At 38.2% G+C, this 15,082-nt stretch overlaps 1 pseudogene; it reads right to left on the bottom strand.

Moving 5' to 3' along the window:
* LOC117198132 (dnaJ homolog subfamily B member 6-like) overlaps positions 1-14,638 on the bottom strand; it is a 94,150-nt pseudogene extending 79,512 nt beyond the window's left edge.
* Between the last annotated feature and the right edge of the window lie 444 nt (positions 14,639-15,082).

Here is a 15,082-nt window from a genome sequence, read left to right as displayed (position 1 = left end):
ATTCCCAAATAACTGAAAATTAAACAACAAATGTCTAAATAACAGAGATCAAAGAGAAAGTCTAAAGGGAAATTAAAATTAAAGACACTGAACTAAAAGACAAAGAAAATATAATACATCAAAATCTGTGGGATACAGCTAAAGCAGTGCTAATGGGGAAATTTATAGCACTAAAATAACTATACTGGAAAATAATAAAGACCTAAAATCAGTAACCAAAGCTTGCATTAAAGAAACTAGAGAAAGAAGAGCAAATAAAGCAAGCAAAAGGAAGGAAATAAGAAGATCTAGAACAGAGATCAAAACAAAAAAAATACCAAGAAAATCAATAAAACCAAAACTTGGTTCATTGAAAACACTAAACAACACAGTTTTGAACTGCATGGCTCCACTTATACAAAGTTTTTTTTTTTTTTTCTCAATAGTAAATACTACAATACTACATGATCCACGGTTGGTTGAATCCACAGGTACGGAGGACCTGTGGATATAGACAGCCCGTCTGTAAGTTAGTTATACATGGATTTTCAACTGTGCCTAGAGTTGGCTGACCAAAGCAAACCAACAACAACAAAAACCCACAGAAGAGAAAGAAACTATAAATCATCAGTATCACAAATAATGCCAAAGACTTTAAGAGGAAAATGAAGGAATACTACAAACAACTTTATGCTTATGAACTTGATAAATTACATGAAATGGAATAATTATTTAAAAGACGTAGACTAACTACCAAAACTTGCTCAAGAAAACCCAAATAGCCCTATATCTTTTAAATAAATTGGATTGGGATGTTACTAACCTACTAAAGCTGAAAACTTCAAGCCTAGATGGTTCCACTGGTAAATTCTACCAAACAATCAAGGAAGAAATAATACCAATTCTATACAATCAATTCCATTAAAAAGAAAAGTAGTGAACATGGTCCAAATATGAAACCAGTATTATCCTGCTCACAAATCCAGAGAGAAACACTACCAGAACATTACAAATCAATACATCTAATGAATATAATAGATGTAAAAATTGTCACAAAATGTTAGCAAATCAAATCCAGTAATATTTAAAAAACTGTATTACAGTCAAGTTCATCTAAGGAATATAAGGTTAGTTCCACATTCAAAAATCAATGAAATTCCGTATCAACAATTTAAATAAGAAAGACCACACAGTCATCTCAATAGATTTAGAAAAAGGAACTTGAAAAATTCATACTTTCATGGTAAAAACTCTCACAAAACTATAAACAGAATGGGAAGTGCTTAACCTAATACAGAGCATCTTTATAAGACCTATAGGTAACAGATACTGGAAAGAAGGAAAGTATGCCCTCCCTCTCTACCCTACTCAACACTGTATTGGAAGGCCTACCAGTTCAATAAAGCAAGAAAAAAATTATAAGGCACACATGTTGGGAAGAAATAAATTTTAAAGGCCTTTATTTGCAGAAAACATAATTGTCCATCTGGAAAATCTCAATCTACCAAAAAAAAAAAAAAAACCCTTATAACTAAAAAGTGAGTTTAGCAAGGTTGCAGAATATAAGGTCAATAAACAAAAGTCAACCATATTCTTATACAGAGTTACAAATAATTGGAGCTTGAAATTAAACAATAAAAATAATTCAATTTATAATAACATCCCCCAAAATTAAGCTCTTATATATAAATCTAACGAAGCAGCATCTATATGCTAGAAACAACAAAATATTAATGAAATAACCAAAGAAGATCTAAATAGGAAAAATACCATGTCTATGAATCAGAAGATTCAGTAAGATATTAAATCTCCCCAATCTCATCTATAGATTCAAAGTCATCCCAATCAAAATCTCAGCAACCTCTTTTTGTGGATTTTTAGAAGATATTTTTGCAAATAAGAGTGGGACAATAAAATGGGAAGAGAGCTTCTCCAGAGATACAGCACAAAGGGAAGACTTAACCTGAGGGTGACATAGTCATTTAGGAAAACCAGAGGCTACTACCCTAGGTCAGCAACCCTGCTCACTAAGAAGCGGTGTCACTCTGAGAAACGCAAGCCACTTCCTCTACCCTCAGCTCCAGATCAGCAGTGCAGAGGTTTTGCCAAGGGGCAGAGGTAGGCTGTAATAACAGAGAGCTCAGAGGTATCCCCAAGGGAACCAACTTAATTTGGAACACACTGGGGAAAGTTCAATCCTAAAACTACTCCCAAAAAGAACAGAAATTTTGGTGGTAAACAATTAAGAGGACACTGGTAACTACACGAGAGCAACAAACTAAAGGAACACCAGTTAGAAGTTTACCAGAGACCAGAGAAAGAGACAGATAGAAGAGCCCTCCTGAGGTCTGTATGTTCTCAGATTACAGTGGAATTAAACTAGATCAACAACAAAAAGATAACTGGGAAATTCTGAAATACTTGCATTTTAAATAACACACTTCTAACTAGCACATGGATCAAAGACGAAATCTCAAGAGAATTTAAAATAAATTTTGAGCTAAATGAAAATACAACTTGCCAAAAGTTGCAGGACACAATGAAAGCAGTGCTTAAAGGGAAATTTATACATTGAACGCATATATTAGAAGAGAATAAAAGTCTAAAATCAAAAACTTAAGCTTCCACCTTAGGAAACTAGAAAAGAAGAGCAAATTAAATCCAAATTAAGCTGAAAAAAGTAAATAATAAAACCACAGCAGAAGTCAAATTAAAAACAGCAAATACACAAAATCAGTAAAATCTAAAGCAGATTCTTTCAAAATAGCAATAAAATCAATAAGCCTCTAGCAAGGATAACTATGAATTAAACAAAGAGAAGACACAAATTACTAATATCAGAAATGAATGAGGGGGCACTATAGATTCCATGGACATTAAAAGGATAATAAAGGAATACTATGAGTAACTATGCCTACAAACTTGATAATCTAGATGAAATAGATCAATTTCTTGAAAGAAACAATTTACCAAAACTCATACAAGGAGAAACAGACAATCTCATTAGAACTATAGCTATTAAAGAAATGGAATCAATAATTAATAATCTTCCAAAACAGAAAGCACCAAGCACAGATGGGTTCACTAGTGAATTCTAGCAAATATTTAAGATATTTTAACAATTCTCTACAATATTTTCCAGAAGACAGAAGCAGAGGGAGTACTTCCTCAATTCTATGAGGCCAACATTACCCTGATACCAAAACCAAAGACATTACAAGAAAACTATACACCAATACCTCTCATTAATGTAGATACACAAATCCTCAACAAATTAGCAATCTGAATCCAACAATATAAGAAACAAATTATACACCATGACAAACTGGGGTTTATTCCAAGTATGCAAGGCTAGTTCAACATTAGAAAATCAATAAATGTTAACCACTGCATCAATAACTAAAGAAGAAAAATCACATGATCATATCAATAGATGCAGAAAAAGCATCTGACAAAATCCAATAACCCATTCATGCTAAAAACTCTCAGCAAACTAGGAACATAGGGGAACTTCCTCAACTTGATAAAGAGCATCTACCAAAAAGAATACAACTAACATAGTTAATGTCAGAAACTAGAAGAATTCACACAATGATCAAGAAGGCGGCAAAGATGGCTCCTCTCACCATTCCTTTTCAACAATGCACTGACAGTCCTAGTTAATGCAAGAAAAGATAAAGAAAAGGAAGTAAACGGAATACAGATTGGGAAGGAAGAAATATAACTGTCTCTGTTCAGAGATAACATGTCCATCCATTATAGAAAATCCTAAAGAATTGACCCCCCAAAACAAAAACAAAAACAAAAAAAACTTGGAACTAATAATTATACCAAGGTTGCAGGATACAAGGTAAATATACAAAAGTCAACTGCTTTCCTATATACCAGCAATAAACAAGTGGAATTTGAAGTTAAAAACATAATACTATTTACATTTGCACCTCCCAAAATGAGGATATAAATCTAAATATGTACAAGATCTATATGAGGAAAACTACAAAACTCTGATGACAGAAATCAAATAACTAAATAAGCAGAGATATATTCCATGTTTACGGAGAGGAAGAGTAAATACTGTCAACATGTCAGTTCTTCCAAACTCAATCAATAGACTCAATGCAATCCTAATCAAAATCCCAGCAAATTATTTTGTGGATATCAAAAAACCGATTCTAAGTTTTATATGGAGAGGTAAAAATCCAGAACAGCCAGCACAATACTGAAGAACAACATCATGGGACTGATACGCTCTGACTTCAAGACTTACTATAAAGCTATAGTAATCAAGACACTGTATTATTGATGAAAGAATAGACAAACAGGTCAATAGAACAGAATACAGAGCATAAGCCCAGAAACAGACCCACATAAATACAGTCAACTGATCTTTGACAAAGGAGCAAAGACAATATAATAGGGAAAAAAAAAGGCAGTCTTAATCAACAAATGGTGATGGAACAATTGGACACCCACATGCAATAAAATGAATCTAGACACAGACTTTACACCCTTTAGAAAAATTAACTCAAAATGGATCACAGACATAAATGTAAAATACAAAACTATGAAATTCTTAGAAGATAACATACGAGAGAATCTAGATGATCCTGGGTATGGTGATGACCTCCTAGATACAATACCACAGGTAAGATTCATGCAAAAATAATTGGTAAGTTGGACATCATTAAAATTAAAAACTTCTGCTCTGCAAAAGACACTGTCACAAAAAGAAGATACAGACTGAAGGAAAATATTTATAAAAGACATATATGATAAAAGATTGTCATCCAAAATATACAAATATGCTTAAAACTCAACAATAAGGAAACAACCCAATTTAAAAAATGGGCAAAATGCCCGAACAGACACACCTCACCAAAGATATACAGATGGCAAATAAGCATATAAAAAGACGTTCCACATCATTTGCCATTAGGGAAATGCAAATTAAATTAATGATGAAAAACCACTATATACCTATTAGAATGATCAAAATCCAGAACACTGATAACACCAAATGCTAGCAAGGATGTAGAGCAACAGCAACTTTCATTCACTGCTAGTGGGAATGCAAAATGATACAGCCACTTTGCAAAACAGTTTGGTAGACTTTTACAAAACTAAGCATACTCTTACAATATGATCCAGCAATCACATTTCTTGGTATTTACCCAAAGGAGTTGAAAACTTATACTCACAAAAACCTGCACACAGATGTTTGTAGCAGTTTTATTCATTAATTGCCAAAACTTGGAAGCAACCAAGATGCCCCTTTGTAAGTGAATGAATGAATAAGACAATGGAATCTTATTCAGTGCTAAAAAGAAATGAGCTATCAATACATGAAAAGATAAGCAGGAACCTTAAATGCATATTATTAAGTGAAAGAAGCTAATATGAAGAGGCTACATATTGTATGATTCCAACATCTAAGATTCTGGAATAGACAAAACCATGGAGACAGTAAAAAGATCAATGGTTGCCAGAGGCTAAAGGGGAGAGAAGTATGAACTGGCAGAGCAGAGAGGATTTTTAGGGCAGTTGTAGAAAAACCAAGAAACAAGAATATTTGAGGAAAAAAAAAAAGGTTAAAGCTGGAGCACTCATACCACCTGTTTTCAAGGTTTACTTCAAGACTTATTATGCAGTATCAGCAAAATGACTGACACGTGGCTCAGTGGAACAGAACAGGGTATGTAGAAATAAACCCATACATATATTCAACAAAACAGTATTGGAATTATTAGAGGATGAAGGAATGGGCTGACTTCAAAAGAGCATAAGGCAAACGTTTTAGGTTATGAAACAATTCCATATTTTGACTGTAGTGATGTCTATACTATGGAATGTGAAAACTCATAGAACTGTAAACTAAAGAAAGTGAATTTTACATTATTTAAATTACACTTCAAAAAACCTAAATGAAAATTTTAAAAACCAGACACTACATAGTGAGAAGATCAAAATCATGATATATTAAGATAACGGAAAGGACCAGCAGTGAGTATGTATATAACATACCTGAATTCAGGGTGGGGGTGAGAAAGGTATATATACGAAGGAGAGTTAAATTCTCATCATCTAGGGTGAACAATCAATAGATAATGGCTAAAACTTAAAAATAAAAAAGCTATACTAGGGCTTCCCTGTTGGCGCAGTGGTTGGGAGTCTGCCTGCCGATGCAGGGGACGCGGGTTTGTGCCCCGGTCCAGGAAGATCCCACATGCCGCGGAGCGGCTAGGCCCGTGAGCCATGGCCACTGAGCCTGCGCGTCCAGAGCCTGCGCGTCCAGAGCCTGTGCTCCGCAACGGGAGAGGCCACAACAGTGAGAGGCCCGCGTACCGCAAAAAAAAAAAAAAAGAAAAGAAAAGAAAACAAAAGGTATACTAGCATATTATTTAGATATATGGATCTAAGTAACAGAAAAATCAAAGTTCAAAGTGATTTAGTTACCTTTGAGAATGGAAAATTAAGGAGTAAGGGAAATAAGACACGGGGTTTTTAAAAACAAACATAAAACTACACAACTCTACTATATGCATATAGAACTTTTATTTTTAAATTTAAATTTTCCTTTTTTTTTTTTGCGGTACGCGGGCCTCTCACTGCTGTGGCCTCTCCCGTTGCGGAGCACAGGCTCCGGACGCACAGGCTCAGCAGCCATGGCTCATGGGCCTAGTCACTCCACGGCATGTGGGATCTTCCCGGACCGGGGCACGAACCCGTGTCCCCTGCATCGGCAGGCGACTCTCAACCACCGCGCCACCAGGGAAGCCCCGGTCACTGCTTTCTAAAACATCATGGATACTCTGCTTCCAAGAGAGCTTCCCGGATAAGTTCCAAGGGAGGGTAGTTGACATGATAGCGCTGGAGAAGGGGACTATATGTATAGAGTTTGGTGTTTCAGGCATCTGTGTCTCTCTGCTGACTTTCCAAGTGCCCTTTAGACGTAATCAGGGATATATATACATTCTGAACAACAACATTTACTGAAAAGAAATATCACATGAGGTATGGTGTAAAATAACCTGGAAATGTTCAAATCAAGTCATAATTCTCACTTCCAGACAGGTTATAAATTTTGAGAACATATTAACAAAACTGTCTTCCCCATCCATTTCAAATACACCTACAGATACATCATAAAGCAAACAATATCCTTGAGCTGTCAATATTCAACCATGACTATGGGTGGATCAGTCCCCATATAAACCTCAAGTTCCTCATCTGTGAAATGGTTTAACAATTATTCAGAACTTTTAAGCAACACTTATTTAGAACTTTTAAGTTCCAATGAGTTGATGAGTAAAGTACGTCCTATGTAGCAAATACTAAATAAATAGAAGTGATAGATCTATTTTTATTAACATGACAGAGAACCTTGAAGCAATGTTCAGAATCCTGCAGGACTAAACAGGCTTCATATATAACTTGGGATCTGCAGTTGTAACCTCTCTCATCTCTGTACAACTCAGGTGTTCATTATAAGGTATAAGACATATTAATACAATTCAGAAGCACAAGCCAGAGGGCCATGAGACTTCTTTATTGAAAGACGGGCCCAGCCTGACCCCTCTCAATTTTCTCAGTGATCTCCAAATATCAGTTATCTTTGTCTGCTTTGTCTTCAACCTATCAATCTGTGAAAAGGTAACAGAAATCTCTTTATTTAGTCTAATGAAAGCTGTTCTCTCCAATCCTTCAATATTCTTCACAGGTCCCCAAATTATATTTTGTATACTATTTTGTTATCCATAATGCAGACCAAAACTAAGGAAGCAATATTCCCTATGCCTTCCATTCAGTTTTCAAATATGAATACAGGGTAATTACAAAAAAAGAATATTTGATGAAAGAATGCCCAATCTACATAGCATAAGAAATTCAATGAATCCCAAATAGAAGAAACTCAAAAAAGATCCACACTGAGCTGTAGTATAATCAAAATGTTGAAACCCAAGAAAAAGAGAGAATCTTTTTTTAATTTATTTTTGGCTGCGTTGGGTCTTCGCGGCTGTGTGCAGGCTTTCTCTCGTTACTGAAAGCAGGGGCTACTCTTCACTGTGGTGCGCGGGCTTCTCACTGCGGTGGCTTCTCTTGTTGCGGAGCACAGGCTCTAGGCACACAGGCTTCCGTAGTTGTGGCTCACAGGCTCTAGAACGCAGGCTCAGTAGTTGTGGCACACAGGCTTAGTTGCTCTGCTACATGTGGGATCTTCCCAGATCAGGGCTCAAATCCGTGTCCCCTGCATTGGCAGGTGGATTCTCAACCACTGCGCCACAAGCGAAGCCCCCATTTTTTCTTAATTTATACATTTATTTATTTATTTTTGGCTGCACTGGGTCTTCATTGCTGCATGCCGGCTTTCTCTAGTTGTGGCGAGCGGAAGCTACTCTTCACTGTGGTGCACAGGCTTCTCATTGTGGTTGCTTCTCTTGTTCTGGAGCACAGGCTCTAGGCATGCAGGCTTCTGTAGTTGTGGTGCGTGGGCTCAGTAGTTGTGGCTCGTGGGCTCTAGAGCACAGGCTCAGTAGTTGTGGCGCACGGGCTTAGTTGCTCCGTGGCATGTGGGATCTTCCCGGACCAGGGATCGAACACATGTCCCCTGCATTGGAAGTCCCTCTTTTCTTGCTTTTAAGATTCTCTTTTTGGACTTTCCTGGTGGCCCAGTGGGAAAGAATCCGCCTTCCAACGCAGGGGACATGGGTTCGATCCCTGGTCGGGGAACTAAGATCCCACATGCCATGGGGCAACTAAGTCCACACACCACAACTACTGAGCTCACGTGCCTCAACAAGAGAGCCCGTGTGCCACAACTACAGAGCCCACACACTCTGGAGCCTGCGCGCCACAACTATAGAGCCCATGTGCCCTGGAGCCCATGCGCCACAACTAGAGAGAGAAAACCCGCACACCACAACTAGAGAGAAGCCCGCGCGCCACAACGAAAGATCCCGCATGCCTCAACAAAGACCCCGCATGCCGCAACTAAGACCTGATGCAGCCAAAAAAAAAGCAAGAAAATAGAAGTAACTCATCATCAGAAACCATGAAGGCCAGAGGCAGTGGAATGACATATTTTAAATGCTGGAACAAAAAAAAAAGTTCTGAATGGTACAGATGAACCAGTTTTCAAGGCAGAAATAAGAGACACAGATGTAGAGAACAAATGTATGGACACCAAACACCAAGGAGGGGAGGGGGGCGGTGGGATGAATTGGGAGATTGGGATTGACATATATACACTAGTATGTATAAAACAGATAACTAATGAGAACCTGCCGTATAACACAGGGAACTCCACTTCGCTGTACAGTAGAAACCAACACAACATTGTAAAACAGCTGAACCCCAATAAAAAAAATAATAATAATAAATAAAGTAAAAAAGAAGCCAGAAAGAAAAAAAAAAAGCTCTGAATCAACAAATCTATTTCTGACAAAACAATCTTTCACAAAGAAGGGCAAGAAATCAACTTATGGCATGACAGCGTGAGGAGCTCGACTGTCCTGCTCCCCACTGAAACTGACGAAACCTGTTAAAAAAAGAAACCCAACCATTTAAAGCCTCTGGAAATGGTTCTAAGGACAAACAACAAATGAAGAAACATCTATTCAAGAACATCTTTTAAAATTCACTAAGAAAGGTAAGCCTACGGTATTTGAACCAAGCCTACTTTCTCCCTCCCACCCTTCTTCTCCCATCCCAGCTCAAGGAACAGGAGACTCTACTCAAGACTCCTGAAGCCAAGAACACAGGGCTCCCTCTCCACCCTCCCCCAGTCCCATTTAGAGAGCTTTCTTCCCTGGAAGAACAGGACATCAGAGTTTCCCATCCAGCCACCAGCTGCCTGTTGCTAGGGCTGAGTCCTGAGCAAGTGTGGTTTAGAGGAACGGGTTCCCTTCTGCCACCTAACCCCAGGTGGTGGAATGTAGACTCTAATTGGGTGTGGTACATGGAGAATACTGGACCCTGAACATCCTTGCCCTGGGCTGTGAGAGAAAGGCAAACTGAGAGGACCTCTGGTGGCACCCTCCCCTCCACTAAGCGCTCAGCTAACCGAGCAGAATTGTCTCTCAGAGAGAAACTTGCCATTGTCCCTACCCCCACCTCCAGAGACCAGACTCAGAGCTTTAGCTTGAGGGAAGAAGCAGACATTAAAACGGAGCACCTATTCTCTTCTCAAAGGAACTGAACTGACTTCATTTGCAAGACCATGGAGAAAGTCAAGCCTAGAGGAGCCCTGAAAAAACAGTGAGGTTGTAAAGAAAGGCAATTGGGAGAAGATTCAAAATATAGGCTAAACTGTAGGTCAGCTAGTTTGCAGGTGAGAACTGGGCAATAAGGCAAATGGGAGGAACCCTCCTACAGCCAGAACAAATATCAAGCACTAACTTCAGCAACTATTTCTTCAAATGACCCACTATTTGACTGACTTAGTTTTCAGAATAGTTTATGCCCTAGGGCATTATGGAAAACAGTTAAACAATCAGTTCACAGTAAGTGGAGGATGGCTGCTGGGTGTGGTCAGAGACAGTCAGCTCTAACAAAACCCATCATCCTAGGGTGGTGGTGGGTATATTCAAATTGCACCTCCCCAAGGAGCAACATCAGGGAACTAACCTTGTGGGAAAGGAGACTACAATGAGATACCACTTCACACCCTCTAGGATGGCCAGAATTGGATAAAGTCAGATAATGACAGGTGTTGGTGAGAATGTGGACAAGTTAGAGCCCTCGTACTGCCGGTATGAGTGTAAAATGATGCAGCCACTTTGGAAAAAAGTCTGACAGTGTCTCAAACTATTAAACACAGAGTTAACATATGATCCAGCAATAACACTCTTAAGTATACACCTAGAAAAATGAAAACATGTATCTACACAGAAACTTGTACACAAATGTTTTAGCAGAATTATTCTTGATAGCCTAAAGGTGGAAACAACCCAAATGTCCACAGATGGATGAACAGATAAACAAAATGTAGTATATCCATACTATGAATGGAACATTATTCAGCCATAAATGGGATGAAGTACTGATACATGCTACAACATGGATGAACTTTGAAGCATTATGCTAAGTGAAAAAAGCCAATCACAAAAGGCCATTTATTATATGATTCTATTCATATGAAATGCTCAAAACTGGGAAATTTATAGAGATAAAAAGTAGATTGGTGGTTACCTAGGGATGGGCAGGTGGGGTTGAAGGGGATATGGGTTTATGGCTAAAGCATATGGACTTCCTCTTGGAGTGATGAAAATGTTCTAAAATTGACTGTGGTGATGGTTGCACATATACTAAAAACTATTGAATTGTATACTTTAAATGGGTGATTGTATGCTATGGGTGATTGTATGCTATGAATTATACTTCAATAAATCTGTCAAAAGAGAACTGAAGGAAAAATTAAGACATTCCCAGATAAACAAAAGCTTAGGGAGTTCACTGCTAACAGACTTACCCTACAAGAATTGCCAAAGGGAGTTCTTCAGGCTAAAATGAAAGGATAATAGACAGTAACTCAAAAGTATATGAAAAAATAAAGCACATGGGTAAAGGTAACTACATAGGTAAATATAAAAGCCAGTATTATTGTACTTTTGGTTTGTAACTCTTATTTTTTTCTATATGATTTAAAAACAAATGGACAGGCTGATTCTAAAATTCATATGGAATTGCAAGAGGCCCTGAATAGCCAAAACAATATTAAAAAAGAACAAAGTTGGAGGACTGACACTTCTCAATTTTAAAAATTAGCACAATCTACATCAATCAAAACAGTGGCACTGAGGGCTTCCCTGGTGGCGCAGTGGTTGAGGGTCCGTGGGTTCATGCCCCGGTCCAGGAGGATCCCACATGCCGCGGGGCGGCTGGGCCCGTGGGCCATGGCCGCTGGGCCTGCACATCCGGAGCCTGTGCTCCGCGGCGGGAGAGGCCACAGCGGTGAGGGGCCCATGTACCACAAAAAAAAAAAAGTGGCACTGGAATAAGGATAGAAAGAGGTGGGGTCTGAAAGACCAAAAACAAACCCATACATCTATGGCCAACTGATTTCAACAAGGGTGCCAAGACCATTCAATGGGGGAATGAACAGTCTCTTCAACATATGGTGCTGGGACAATTGGCTATGCACATGTAAAAGAACGAAGTTGGACCTCACATCACATATAAAAACTAACTTAAAATGGATCTATGACATAAATATAAGAGCTAAAACCATAGAACACTTAGAAGAATAAATAGGGATAAATCTTCATGACCTTGAATTTGGCAAAGAATTCTTAGATTTGACACCAAAAGTACAAGCAACAAAAGAAAAAAAAATAGACTAAGTGGACTTCAGATTTTAAAAATCTGTACACCAAAGGACATTACCAAGAACGTGTAAAAAACGTATACAGAATGGGGAAAAATTTGCAAATTATATATATGATCAGTCTACTATCCATAATATATAAAGTATAACTCAACAACAAACACCCAAATTTAAAAACGGGCAAAGGGCTTGAATAGACATCTCTGCAAAGAAAATATACAAATGGCCAACAAGTACGTGAAGATGCCCAAAATCATTAGTGATTAGGAAAATGCAAATCTAAACCACAATGACATATAACCTCAAACACACTAGAATGGTTGTAATTTTAAAATTAAGCAAGCAAACAAACAAACAAAAACAGGAGATAACAAGTGTTGGCAAGGAGGTACGGTAATTCTATGTTTAACTTATAGAGAAATTGTCAAACTGTTTTCCACAGTGGCTGCACCATTTTATATCCTAGCAACAATGTATGAGAGTTCCAATTTCTCTATTTCCTTGCCAACACTTGTTTCCTGGTTTTGGTTTTTTAATAAATTAGACTCTGTCCTCAATTTAGAAGAAATTTCACTTGGCCCCTGTTACTGTTACCCAGATAACAGGCACTTAAAAATTCATCTTTTTTATTGACTTTTAAAATTTTCTCTTCAAAATGTATAAAAAATAACCCATGCTAGAAAAAGTTCATTATGTCACAAAAGTTTCAGAAATGCATGGGAAAAAGAATCACTTTAAAATAATGGTTACCTCTGGGGAAGAGGTGAGAGATGCAATCAGGGATGGGTACACAGAGGACTTCAACTATAATGGTAATGTTTAATTTTTTATGTTTGGTTGGTGAGAAAAGAGATTCACTGTATTATTCTTTATATGTTTGTATATGCCTTAAGTATTTCATAACATATATAGAAAGCCCCCCAAAAAAGACAAAGAAAGTTAATCTAACAATTCCTTCACCACTCACTACCACCACCAAAAACAAAAACACTAAATCATACTAGACATAGTATTCTACAACTTACTTTCCTCACATAACAATACATTATAGCATTCTCTAAATCAAAAGAGTGTAAAGAGGTAAATCTGTTTCCACAGCTTCAAAATATTTCATAATACAAATGTCCCACAATTTATTCAAACATCCTCCTATTGATGGATATACAGGCTGTTTCCAGTTACCTGTCACAAAAACAAAGCTACAAAGGCATCCTTGTTCATATGTCCTTATACAATGGTACATTTATTTCTGTAGGATGTATTCTTAAAAGTCAATTAGGTTCCAGTATTCAGTCAAGTGGTACCTGTATTTTTTATTTCCCTAAACACTGGCAGATTATTTTTTCAAAAGGTTACAGCAATTCATACTCTCCAGCAACGTATGAGTGAGATATGGGCATTTCTTGAGTGAAATTTCTTTTAACCACATAAGCATTTAATAGATTAAATTCAGTTTTACTGTCTTCCCCATATAGTAAACATGTTATGATATTATGCTTAACATAAATTTATTTTCACCAAGAGAGCTGAACACAGGAAATTTAGCTCTTTTCTTACTCAGTGAGTAATAAAACTAACAATCCACAAAATAACGTAGCAACTCCCACAAATATTATCTATACACACACACACAAACACACACACACACACCCCTCTACCTCTGACATGCTTCCAGAACAAATGTTAAGTATTATATGCCCAAAAGTCCTTATTTGGGGTATATATAAAGGGCATAGAAAAAAAAAATTTTAATCTAGCCCACAATGAATATGTTACAAACTGACTGGTTTATCAAAGCTACTAAGTTTGCACATGAAAGGCAGCCCGAAGGAATTAAGGACGGGTAGGCCCAACAGGTTAGGCAGTTCCTGAAAGCGCTCGAGGGAGACAGAATCTTTCATTTTAGGGCGTCATGGTGTCAATAAAAACCCATTTTAAAAAGTAAAACAAAGAGGAAAACGACCCAGGATCGCTCCTAGGACCTAGTTTGTGCAACCACCTATCCTCATCCGTGACAGTAAGGTGATTAAGGAGAGAGAAATTCTCCGATATTTTGAAGAGAGGAGAGAGAGAAAGATGAAATGCAGGCCGGCTCCTCCCCCACTCAGGCAGGCCACGCGATCCCGAAGTGTGTAACCTTGCTAACGGTCACTCTTCTACCCGATGTGAGGTTCAGCACTCACCACAACACAAATATCGGCGAGTTCTTGGACACTCCTTAGTAGATTCGTCCTTTGGCCGCCTTTCCATATCTGGTACGCCTGCAGCGCTTACACGCCATGGAAACGCCGCCATCTTAGGTCTTAGATGAGCCCTAAGGGATAGGGCGATAGAAACCTGAGTTGAGCGTCACAGCCAAATAGCGCCGGCGCCCAACCGCCGTGCACTGCCCAAATGGCTCCCCCAGCAACGTGACCCAGGCGCCCTGCGGCCCCCGCGCAGTGTTCCTGCCCAATTGCGCTTCCTGTTACAGCGTTTACCTCCGCTGAAATTCCCTCGTTATTTCCCATTTTCTTTCCCTTCATTTCTTTCTTCTTTTTCCATACCAAATTGCTTTTATCTTTGCCCCGACTCCTTTCCACATCTCTCGTTCTAGTCAACTTTCATTTACCTCACATGTGTATAGCATTTTTTAATAGACAAACCTATCTTTCTGTTATTTTACCAAATTATCACAACATTATAAGGTAAGCTGGGAACTGATGTTCCCTGTTTTATAGATGAGGAAACTAAGGCTTAGAGAGATGAACCAATTTTCCAAAAGCTGCAACAGCTAGTGAG

The sequence above is a fragment of the Orcinus orca genome, chromosome X (assembly GCF_937001465.1).
Source record: "Orcinus orca chromosome X, mOrcOrc1.1, whole genome shotgun sequence".
NCBI classification, from domain to species: Eukaryota; Metazoa; Chordata; class Mammalia; order Artiodactyla; family Delphinidae; genus Orcinus; species Orcinus orca.
Note: the sequence above shows the minus strand (reverse complement) of the source record. Positions and strands in the feature narration are given on the sequence as shown.